A 12,998-nucleotide genomic window follows, 5' to 3' on the forward strand; every position below is an offset into this window, starting at 1 on the left:
ATCATGGTAAATTATGCACTTCATTTATTATTTCTTAAGGGGCGTGAAAAGTCAAAACATGCGAAGCAAAAGTGAACGGAGAGAGTATAATTTAACTATTTATTGTACTTATTATGTGATTTTTCTTTTTATAGTTGGTTGAGAAAATTCTAATGAAAGTGAAAGACAATTAAATCTGCACTTACTTTCTAGTTCTTGTCACTCTAATTTGGACAAATTTTATTTACAATTCTAACTTTGTAAAATATTATTTTTCAAGGTCTCTGTAGGTACTCTTCCAGCTAATTAGATCGTAAAAAGCTATAGTTAATTTATTTATCATCTTTATAAATATAAATTCCCACACGATTGTTACTTTGGAAGGCAATGATATATAGTGAGCTATGTTGACGGTCATGTGTTTAAAAAAAAATTCAAAATTAAACTTTAATAAAATCTTATCAAAAGGTAGTAATGTTCCAACAAAGATTAAATGGGTTAGTTACATCGTCAAGATTATAATGTATTTCAAAAAGTAAAAAGAATAAACTTTAAACAAAAATATTTAAAATTATTAAACAATTTTAAAACCTCTTATTACTGCTTTTCTTTAGGCCTCCAACACCATTGAGCCGTCTCTGCTGTCCAAAGAATCATAGCTTTGCAAACATTCATATTGCATATTCCAGCATGATCTCCATGTTGTGGCACGCCCACTTCACTAACATCGAAAGCCTCAAAAACACTGTCAAGAACTAAGATCGAAAGCCTCAAAAACATTGTTACTAAGCTCAAAGTAACAGTATAAAAAAAGAAAATAGATAAGAGATGTAGAGAAAAAAGAGAGAACTTTCTTATTTCATCATGTTTACCTTTAAAATGAGTAACAATTGAATTTATATGCGATTAAAAGATATGTGATTTAATTTAACATTAATGAACTATGAACAATAAATAATTAAATTGAAGGAAATCAGAGCGATCAAACAAAATGTAATGGATGAACAAGTCTAGCTTTGCAATGGATGTTTGGAAATCGGTTCTGATTTAGCCCTCGGAACGAGCTCAGTTATAACTTAACAAACAAGCAGCTGAAAATCACTTTGAACAATAGCTAAAGAATAAAATTAACTTTATTGCTTTAATATTCATGCCAACAGTGGTTCTAAAATGAAAAGGTTCTCCCCTTTATATAGTAGGGGAGTTTCAATCCTCGTACAAGTCTAAATAAGGTAAAAGATCTTCTCCTTCCAGTAAACATTGATACACAGCTGATGTCGGGCGAGATCTGCACCATAACATCCGGTTGAGGACGGATATTTTCGCTCCTCGCTTATCGTGTCTAACCGTAATTTTTCCTAGTCTCGGCTCTTCACTCTGCTTGGACCCGATGCTCGGCCGTGTTCGGTCCCGGATGCACCATTCGTCCTCCTCGAGCCTTGAGACGTAGAATCCCTCGGCTTTACTCGAGATCATATCAGATCGTGCTTCCCTCTCGTTTCTTTACCGGGAAATTGAGGGTAAATTTATCCCCGATTTTACCCGTACATAAATAGTCCCCTCACTTTTCGGAGAGCAGATTTATCGAAATGACGAGAAATAACTAACTGACCCCGGTTCCTTCCACCGTACGCTACAAACGGGCTGGAGAGTCAGCGAAACTTTTCCTCAATCGCGTCGTTCTGACTTCAAACACGTGTCAGCCGTCGGTTGACCGTCGTCGAATGTGAAATGTCATGCATTAAATATTTCCCTCATATGAAAGCTTCGATTTCCTTTCTTTCACTTTTTTACTTTCCGATTTCGAATCTTCTTGAGTTACCCTCGAAATTTTTACTTCTTCATCATTCTCCCAAATCTTTACGAACTGTTGTTTACATCTTCATTTCTTCATCCTTAATTTTCAAATCTTCATATTTCGCCTTTAAATCTTCAAGCCAAACCTTCAAATCTTCATACCCTTCTTCAAACCTTTATACCCAATCTTCAAACCTTCATATTCCCAGATAACGATGGCAAAAACATCAAAATATGTGCCTCAACAAACCGCCCCTTCAACTTCTCCCCCGACCGCTAATGTCGAAGTGACCTTCCCGGTAGCAACCCCAGAACTTTCTCTTAAGGATTTTATCCCCGAGGACTGCTCTATAGACAACGACTTTAAAGTCAAAAAAGTCTCCAAACAAGGAGATCTGGGTGAGGAGGTGTAGATATTTGTTCCATCATCGAAGATACACTCCCGACGGTTTGGGGGGATTGTAAGTGGAAAGGAAAGGAAGTAGTCATCCCCGGCCTGATGAGGACATCACCACGCACATGGAAGGGTACTTAAGCGTTTATACGTACCCCTTCACGCTTGGCCCGGTGGATACGATAGTCCATAATTTTTGCAAAAGGTACGACGTTTGCCTTGCACAAATCCACCTATCTTTTTGGAGGATCGTGATTCTCCTTCGTCACTTTGTTAACAACACGGAGGATCCCCAGTTCACTATCGACCATCTTCTCCATATATATAGCCCCCGAATCTTTCGAAGGGGTTAATCAAGCTTGCCCGTCAGGCAAAGAAGGCTCCCTTCTCAAGCATTGACGAAGACAGGAATCGAAGCTGGCAGGGGAGATTCGTTCGTATGAACACCGAAGATCTCATTTCCCCCGAGTTCCTGCGTTCCCTGAGAAGTGGAAACTAACACATAAGTTCATCTCTACTTAAGTTGTTAAAATAATTTTTTGAATTTATTATTTTTTCTCATCGCCCGGATTTCCCGTTGTCCAATGATCGCCCAAGTCCCCCGTTTAAGGAGTGGGTCGAGGGTATCTGTAAACAATTGACATACCCCGAGCGGGAGTGTCGCAAACTTTCAAAAGGCAAATGGGAAGCTCGTTTCCAATGTGATGCTCAAACCCTCTATTTATAGGATGATATTGAGGTAATATAAATAGATGTCATGAACATGGTATTAACTATTGAGATAATGTGAGAAGATCATGGAGGAGGTTATGGAGGTGTGAGAGTTAAAACCATAATGGTAAAAAGTAGTGTGAGGTTAACGGAGAAGAGTAGTGGGAGTAACTTCTTTAGGAGTTATAGACATCCACTACAAAATATAATATTTCATAACACTCCCCCTTAGATGTCTATAGATAATGTGCCTCGTTAAAACCTTACTAAGAAAAAACTTACAGGAAAAAATCTTAGTGAAGGAAAAAGAGTACACATATCTTGTAATATGCATTGTTTGTTGCCTCGCTAAAAACCTTGCCAAAAAAATCCAGTGGGATAAAACCTTAGCTAAGAAAAAAAAGAGTGCAACGCGTATCTTACTCCCCCTGATGAAAATATCACTTTACTTTTTGGAAATGACGCATTCCAATCTCGTATACCAGATTCTCAAATGTTAAGGTTGGTAATGATTCATTGAACAGATCCACCAAATTATCAATCAAATAAACTTGTTAAACATATATATATATATATATATATATATATCTTTGTCGAAGATCATGTCTGAAAAAAACTTTGGTGAAATGTACTTTATTTTGTCGCCTTCAATATATCCTTCTTCCAATTGAGATAAGCAAGTAGCATTGTCTTTGATATTATTGAAATCTTCTTTTTCAAAGAAAAATCACACGTTTGTTGTGTATTGAGTCACTTGCTTTATAAGTTGCTAATATCTTGGGATGACTTATATCAATAATTGACGGGATAATACATAATTACCCCCTTAGGGTTGTCTCACTTTACCAGTTGCACCATCAAACTTTGCGGGAGTCCTATAACCTCCCTGTCTTTGTTCAAAGTGTAGTAAATACCACCTTCTGTGACTAGCACCACTTTCAACTAAGATAACATGTGACACGCACCAATCATGTTTTGACATGTGTTTTTCTTTTCTTTTTTAACTGTTTATATTTTCTTTTTATTCATTATTTATTTTACAATTATTTTTATTTTGCCTTTTATTTTCTTCTTCATCATCACATTTGCCACACAACCATTTTCTTTTCTTATCTTTGCCATTGCAAATTGCTTACACTCAATTTTTTCCTAGGTTTACACGTAATTTTATGTATTATTTTTTGAGTAATTTATCCATATTTCTAAAAAAGCTTTACAAAAGCCATCACCATCAAATAAAGATGGCATATGGCTTTTCAGTTTTGAGCTTCAAAATTCCCTCAATGGCAGGTTGTTTTTCTTCAAGTTTCAGACCTTCAAATTAACGTAATCTCGAAATCTAGCTTCAAGTTTCAACTCTCATAAGGTTTGAATACCTAATTTTTTTAACTTTGAGGATTCAAATCACCTGTGTCGGAATTTCGAAGAACCCACAATGGAGTTCAAAAATTTGCAGTTCAAAATCCTCAAATCTAACAAATAAATCAGTAAGCAACCCAAATTTTCACTCCAGATTTGATTTTTGGACTTTAAAAGTAGGTACCACGATTTTTTCGATAAATTAAATTCGAATCTTCAAAGCTCAACAACTAATTTTGGTTCTTCATCTTCAATCCTTTTCATAATTAAGGATACTGAACAATGACTTGATAGTGAGCTCGAACAAGGTCTAATGGAAGTCTGGCCTTCTATATGATAAAACAAAGAAAAATGAAGAAGAAAGAAAACTGAAAATGGAGAAATAATTATAAAGTGGGTGCCAATGAAAAAGAAAAAGTCAAAGGAAAAAATGGAGAAATAACCAGATTTGGGGAACTTTTTTACTTCTCACGCGCTATGATTGCGTGCAAAATACTAAAGGTGAACTTTTTTACTTCTCACGCGCTATGATTGCGTGCAAAATACTAAAGGTGCCACATCAACTCAAAAGAATATATTTATTATACTTTGAACAAATACAAGGGGTTATAGGAACCCCGCAAATTAAAGGGGTGCATCTGACAATTACCTACAACCCCAATGGGATAATTATGTATTATCTCATAATTGACAACTTTTGTAGAATATCATAATATGACAATACCCTCACATGCAAATAAATTATTTAAACAACGAACTTCAGCCCTGCATGTAAATTGTATTTAAATTGTATTCTATTGTAGTTATATATATTTTTATTTGAATGTTGTATGAAAGTTGAAAGATAGTTGTATAATGTATGAATCGTTGTATGAAATTTGTATTTAAGCTATAAATACTTTCTTTTTATATAAAGTTGTTGATATGTATCAAAATTGTATTAAAGAGGAAGTCTTGATTGAAATTTCAGAGAAGAAGAAGAAGAAAAATATACCACATACAAAATATATACAAATCATATGCAAAATACATACATAAAACATATTTGTATGAAAATTATATTTAAATTATATGATATTGTAGTTATTTTTATCTGGGTAAAAATGATGTATGAAAGTTGTAGATAAGTTATAAATAAGTTGTATACTATATAATTAGTTATATAAAATTTATTTTTAATTTCTATGTTGTTGTAGATGTATCAAATTTGAATATTCCAGCATTCAACCTGTTTGGTTTAGGTGCGGTCCATCGTCAGTGTCTCTATTGCTTTGACTTGGCGCTAATTTCTATTTCAAGCTATTAAAATAGTTTTATAAGATTTGGTTCTCAATTAAGTCTTGACTATTTTACGTCAATGTGGTTCGACATTATTGGAATTGATATACTACAGCTAAGGCACTATTGGAAAGAGGAGAGGAGAGAAAAAAGAAAATGGGTGTAACAGATTCTCATATTCTAAGGCACTAATAATGGATTATATATAGAGAAAGGTGACAGAGAATAGGGAAAGATGAGAGGAGAGAAAAAAGAAAAGAGTGTAACTGAATCCCATAATTTAAGACACTAATAATGGATTGTATTTAAATTGTAAGAAATCGTTGTTTAGGGCGGGTAATATATAAAATTAAAATAATTTTGGTAAATAAATTTCAAATATTGTATAGGAATGAAAACATCCCAATAAAAAATGGGTCTTATTACGACCCACTTACCTGATCCGACCCAAGGTTTGTTACCTGGGTCATAAAATTTCATTAACCCCACCTATTTTCTGGCATCTTCTTCCCCCAATTAGAGTCTAGGTCATCTGGTAAGCTCATATAAGCTTTTGCCCCAAAATTTCTCCTTTTCAATTGATAAAAGTATTGGTCTTTTCCTTCAAAGCTTGCTTTTGTGCGTAAAAGTTGCGCCTTTATTAAATCACTTTACAGCTGAATTAAATCAGTCACTGAAAAACTCAAAAAACACTAGCCGGAAAAGCAAATAATTTCATAAGGTTATCGGAGAAATTAAAATGGCGTCGTCGACAAACATTTTTATTTTATCGCTTAAGGTTGTGCTAATATTAATTGGTGCAGTTTCCTTAGTGATGGTATTAAAATCGTCAATTCCATGGTTTTTTTACGAACTCCCAACTATTTGGAGTGTCGTTATAGCTTGGCTTAACCTCCGTATCTCTTTGTTTTTATCAATGGTATAATCATCGTCATTTGATAAAGAGTCCATCTCATGGAGCGATCAGTTTCACCCATTGATTACTGCTAGAACACCTCCACGGTCAAATTTGATAGCAATTACGCAATCTGAGCTACACTCAGTCAAAAGTGAAGTAAAGGAAGTGTTTGAGGCAGCCACGCCTGTGCATGTGCCAGCGAATGAACCGTGGTGATTGTGGTGGTGAACGGCTCTAGTGTTGTGGATGTGAATCCAGAAGATGATCCTGTTGACAGTGATGCAATTGTGATTTCCAAATCTGTTGTGGCTCCGTTGCCGGAAGCTGAAACTGAAAATGACGTAGAAACCTCTGGTTTCTTCCAGTTTTGGTTACTGGAGACCACATGTGAAAACCTAGGGTCGGATCACGTAAGTGTTTTGAAATAAGACCCACTTTATGTTTCATCCCAAAATTGTCGCGTGGCCCACTAAAAAATCACCATGTCATTAAATTGTAGGCTCACATGTTTTGCTGTTAGACGTGAGTTTTTTTAAGGGAAAAAGGTCACTATTGCTCATGTACTATTGTAAATAGTACACATTTGTCCTATGTTTCACTTTATGTCCAAAAATCACCCTACCGTTAACAAACTTAATGGATCTGCCCCTAACCTTAACGGCTGGCCACTGTGGCACCTGACCCCGCAATATTTGCCACATAGGATTCCAAGTCACCGTTCCATTAAGTTGACAACCCCAATTTCACTCCCAAAATATTGACCCATAATTGTTTGACCACTAAATAAATAGAAATAACCCGGGTAAAACGAGTAGAGGCCTTTATTTGGTCGAACCTTCTAGTACTTGAAAGAAAACGAGAGAACAAAGACCGTCTGTGGAATCCTTATGTTTCAGTGCCAATTTCAACCAAAGGTAAGAAATTATTCCAAAAAACTTGATGTTTCTGTTAGTTTTATCTATTTCTTGTATGTAACTGAAGTGAAGTTTTACTAGGGTTCCGAATCCCTTTCAGATTTGTTCTTGGTTGGTTAGGGCGTTCAGTCCCTCATTTCTTTATCGATTATTTCAAGCTGATAGGTGTGTGTAACCGAAGTGTAGTGTCACGGCCCAAAATCCGTTAAAGGTCGTGATGGCAGGCCTACACTAAATAGTTAATTAAATTCTCATTTTAATATTTTTGAAATCGTAAATTTACTTCAATTTATCTAGTAAAAGATGAATTTATAGAATAAATAACAATATTTTCCAATTTCAATACTGAACATCCCATAATCATCCCAGAACCCGGTGTCACAAGTGCATGAGCATTTTCTAGGAATTTAAAATAAAATACAATAACTGTCCGGAATACAAATTTGGACAGGAAAGAAAATACGATACTCTGAAGGAGACTCTGCTGGATGCAGGTCATACATAAGATGCAGCTCACCTAAGTCCCCGTAATAACCGCGCTCTGCGCCCACAAGGCCACTAGTCATATATGTACCTGCACAAAACGTGCAACAAGTGTAGTATGAGTACGTAAATCAATGCGTACCCAGTAAGTATCCCGCCTAACCTCGAAGAAGTAGTGACGAGAGGTCGACTCCGACACTTACTGTGGCCATCAATAATATAATTAGTCATGGATTTATTAAAAACGACAATAAACTCAAGGAAATCATGAATCAAGTAAACAATTCCTTTGTTAATAAGAGGTTTTCAAATTCACATTTCATCATTTATCAATTTATCTCAGACCAGGGAGGCAATATCATTATTTATAAATTTCAAGGCAAGCAATACAAGCATGCGCAAATCATGCCGAGGTCGTACGACCCGATCCAACAAATATTTAAACTGTGCACTGTCAGAGGGTTGAAGGGCGCGAACCATAGATGCATCTATTTAATCTGCCGAGGCAAACGGCCCGCTCCCATGAGAGTAGTAGGAAATACCCCGCTCGCGAATCATATGTGCGACACGGTCAAACATAAATTTAAGAAATCACCCCGCTCGCGGATCATACTTGCGACGCGGTCAAATATAAATCTAACATTTAAAATCATATCTCTTTTTTGATTCTTTTCAAAATAAGGGAAATTTAACCTGTAACTTTTTAAGGAAATTACCCCGCTCGCGAAACATACATGCGACGCGGTTACATATAGATTTCTTCAGCTATTATATTATTCCTCAATTCTTTTCGAAATTACGAAGTTCAAATGAAACCTTTTAAATCTTAAGTTCTTCAATTTCAACTCCTTTCTAAACATTTAATAAGCAGACTCAATCTCGCTCCCTCTCAAGGCAAACAATAAACATAAATCAATAATAATATCAACAAGGCATGATGTTAGCCTAAAACTACCCGGACGTAGGTATAGCTAGTAGCTACGTACGGACTCCCATCACCTCGTGCATACGTAGCCCCCACAAATAGAAGCACACATTAATTTAGTTCACCTATGGAGTTAATTCCCCCTTACAAGGTTAGAAAGGAGACTTACCTCGCTCCGTAGTTCCATAACTGGCTTTCGCGCCCTTCAAACAACTTAAATCGATGCACAACGCTCCAAAACTAGCCAATAATTATGCAAACCCATTAATATATACTCAAATACTCAATATAATCCAATTTATAATAATTTCTAACCCCGGTCGAAAAGTCGATAAAAATCACTTTCGGGCCCACGTGCCCGGATTCCAAAAATTTTCGAAGATAAACTTTACCCATAACCTCACGAACTCGAATATATAGTTTATTCTCAATTCCATGCCCAATTTCGTGGTCAAAATCTAAAAATACCAAATTCTAGGTCTTCTACCAAAACCCCCACCATTTTTATACTAATTTACATGTTTAAATCCTTATACAAACTATGTATTTAACTTATAATAAGTGGTAATCACTTACCTTGGCATTGATGACGAAGAATGAGCTCCAAACTCGCTCCAAGACCGGCTCTCATGGAGAAAATGAGGTAAAAATGAGCCAAGCCCTCGTTTTTAAAGAACACACTGCCCAGCCCCGACGTTCGTACCTCCGGTCAAGTAGCCGCACCTGCGGCTTCGTAGGTGCGAGACACCTTCCGCTTATGCGCCTTCTTCCGCTCATGCGAGGCATTTTTTCGCTTCTGCGCTTTGTGCAGATGCGGCCAAAAGCTCTGCACCTGCGGTCCTTCACCTGGCCGGCCTGCTCCACATCTATGACTCCAAATGTCGCTTATGCGCCCTCTGCACCTGTGGCCAAAACCTCGCAGGTGCGGGTACACTAGATATCAGCTGCCTCAACTCTTCTTCAAATTCCAAATTCGATCCGTTAACCACCCGGAATCTACCCGGGCCCCCCGGGGCCCCATCCAATCACACTAACCAGTTCCAAAACACATTACGAACTTAGTCGAGCTTCAAATCACATCAAACAACGTCGAAATCATGAATCACAACTCAATTCAAACTTTATGAACTCTAGAACTTTAAGTTCCTACATTCGATGCCGAAACCTATCAAATCACGTCCGATTGACCTCAAATTTTGTACACAAGTCACATTTAACATTACGGACCTAATCCAACTTCCCGAATCGGAATCTGACCTGGATATCAAAAGGTCCACTCCCGATCAAACTTCTCAAAAACTTTTAAATTTCTAACTTTAGCCAAATGACTCCAAAATGACCTACGGACCTCTGAATCTACTTCCGGACGCTCTCCCAATAACAGAATTACCATACGGAGCTATTCCCGACTCAGAATCCCAAACGGACATCGATAACATAAAATTCACCTCCACCCCAAATTCATAAAATTCTTCCAAAGTGCTAACTTCCACAATATGTGTCGAAATGCTCCCGGGGCATCCAAAACCCGATCTGAACATACGCCCAAGTCCAAAATTATCATATGAACCTGCTGGAACCTTCAAATCCTGATTCCGAGGCCGTTTACTCTAAAATTCAATCTTAGTCAATTCTTCCAACTTAAAACTTTCGAAATGAGAATTTTCTATCTAATTCAACTCTGAACTTCCCGAAATTCAATCCCGACCATGCGTACAAGTCATAATACCTGAAGTGAAGCTGTTTATGGTCTCAAACTATATAACGACGCGCTAGGGATCAAAACGACCGGTCGATTTGTTACATGTAGTTCCCACTTTCTTTATCGATTAGGGTTTTCAGAATTGTTCTTGATTGGTTAGGGTTTTCACTTCTCCCTTTCTTTATCGATAATTTCAAGTTGTTAGGTGTGTGTTTTTGCGTTTGTATTCACTTACACGTGGTTTTTCATTATTAAACCCTAATTTTGTTCTTTTTGTTTGTATGTGCCTTATATCTGGTTTATTCTTTCTTGGTATTTAAAAGTCCTTTGGTGGTTTAGGGTTTCAATTTTAATATTTTTTGGTCCCAACTTCCTTTGGTTTTTTTGTAGAAAATAAGAGATTCAGATTTTTTGTATTGACTTTCATTTATTCTTTTCTGCGTTGTTTATTGGAGGGTGGGGCATGGGACACTCTATTTGTTACTTTAATGTATGGTCCTCCATATCCATGGTTGCATCTATTAGTTTATTGAAGTTCACTGACTTCTTCAATATGTGGTACCTCATTTCTTTTTTATTCTTTATGCCTTTATCTCTGTACCTTATCTGGTTTGTTTGTGGGGTTTCCAACTGTACTTTATGTAGTATAACTATTATTTTGATTCTTCCATTTGTCTTTATTTATTTATGTTGACTGGTTTTAGTATGTATTTTATACTGTTTCTATATTTTTACTTTATGTGATTTTAGTGTGTCTTCAATATGTATATTCTTTATTCTGCGGTTTACTGACAATGGTCCTGCTGGATTTGGTCTTTCATCATGGTGGAGAGTGGGTCAAGAAACCACTCGTGGCATACTCAAAAACAATTGTGCATACCAAGCAAGGTTTTGACTCTGACTTGCTTTCCTATAATGATTTAGTGGATGAATATGCTTCTAACTTGGGGTATATAGGAGTCCAACAACCGATAGTTAATGGTCCTTCCGGTACATACTATGAAATAGAAGGTGATTATGGCATTAAGACTTTATTGGACTTTATTAACAACCAGTTTGATGTTATTAACATATTTGTTGTAGAGGAATGTGAGCCAAGTATTAATGTACCTAATATAATCCATCACAATGAGCATGATGAACCTGATGAACTTGAAGCTGCCATTGATTGTGATGAAAGTGATAATTGTCATGATGATGAATATGATGTTTCTTCAGACTATGATTTTGATAGACTAGAGAAACTTTTTACACAAAAGAAGAGAGACATTAATGATAAATTGACTGACTATAAAGAGTTGGATATGTCCATGACATTAAAAAATATTGCTGAAGCTAGGAAAGTGATAAATATGTATTCACTTATAAATGGTTATGGGTTAGAGCAACCATAAAGTGACCCAACTAGGCTTAAGTACGTTTGTGAAGCTGGTTGCACTTTTGTATGTCACATATATAGGAATTCTTCAGGGGGTGGGGCTTAATTCAGGACCTTAAATTCAGAGCACACTTGTGAACCTCCATATGAGAATCATAGATTTAATGCCAAGATCATTGTTGCATACTTCAAGAGAGGGTTGCAAAATGATCCAAAAATTAAGGTTAAAGAGATGAGGGCAAGCTTGAAGGCTTCATTTAATGTAAATGTTAGTGAGGCAAAGTGTAAGAGGGCAAAGAGAATGATTTTGGAGAGTCTTGAAGGTAGTTTTACTGTAAATGCTCTTGATGAAGGCAAGAGAAGGTTCTTAAGGATGTACATATGTTTTCATGCAATAAAGATGGGGTTTAAGAGTGGGTTGAAGCCTTTTATAGGGTTGGATGGAACTTTGTTGAAAGGGAAAGTTAAGGGTCAGCTTTTGGTGGCAGTTGGCCAAGACTCTGCAAACTATTTTTATCCATTAGCTTAGGCTATTGTGGATAAAGAAACAAAAGTCACATGGAACTGGTTTTTAAGTCATCTACAAATGTCAATAGACCTTAAGATGGGTGAAGGAATCACTTTTATCTCAGATATGCAGAAGGTATGAACACTTTACTGCATTATTTTATTATTTACCAATCTGTATATGTAGATTTTAATTCTTGTTTCCTTTATATGTAGGGGCTGATTGATTCAATCTCAGGAGTTCTACCCGAGGCCCACCACAGATTCTATGTAAGACACATAGAGGCAAACTGGTGCAAGAGATATGGGTCTGGGGAATACAAGAAATATCTTTGGTGGGTAGCTTGGAGTACCTATGAAGAGGACTTCCAAGATCAGTTAAAGAGTATGAGCCAAGTGGATGATGATGGTAAGGCTGCTGTTGAAGATCTGTTAAAGTATCTACTTACTTGCTGGAGTAGGGAATTCTTTGATACTACCTGTAAGAACCAGTCAGTGGATAATAACTTGACTGAGTCCTTCAATGAATGGATATTGCAAGCCAGACACAAGCCAATTATAAAGATGCTAGAGGAGATCAGAATCAAGGTTATGAATATGTTGAGTGATAATGAAGCTGAAGTGGTGCGGTGGGGAAGTGAATACAGTCCCAAGACTCTAAATTTATATAACC

Source organism: Nicotiana tabacum, chromosome 9, assembly GCF_000715075.1.
Source record: "Nicotiana tabacum cultivar K326 chromosome 9, ASM71507v2, whole genome shotgun sequence".
Lineage (NCBI taxonomy): Eukaryota > Viridiplantae > Streptophyta > Magnoliopsida > Solanales > Solanaceae > Nicotiana > Nicotiana tabacum.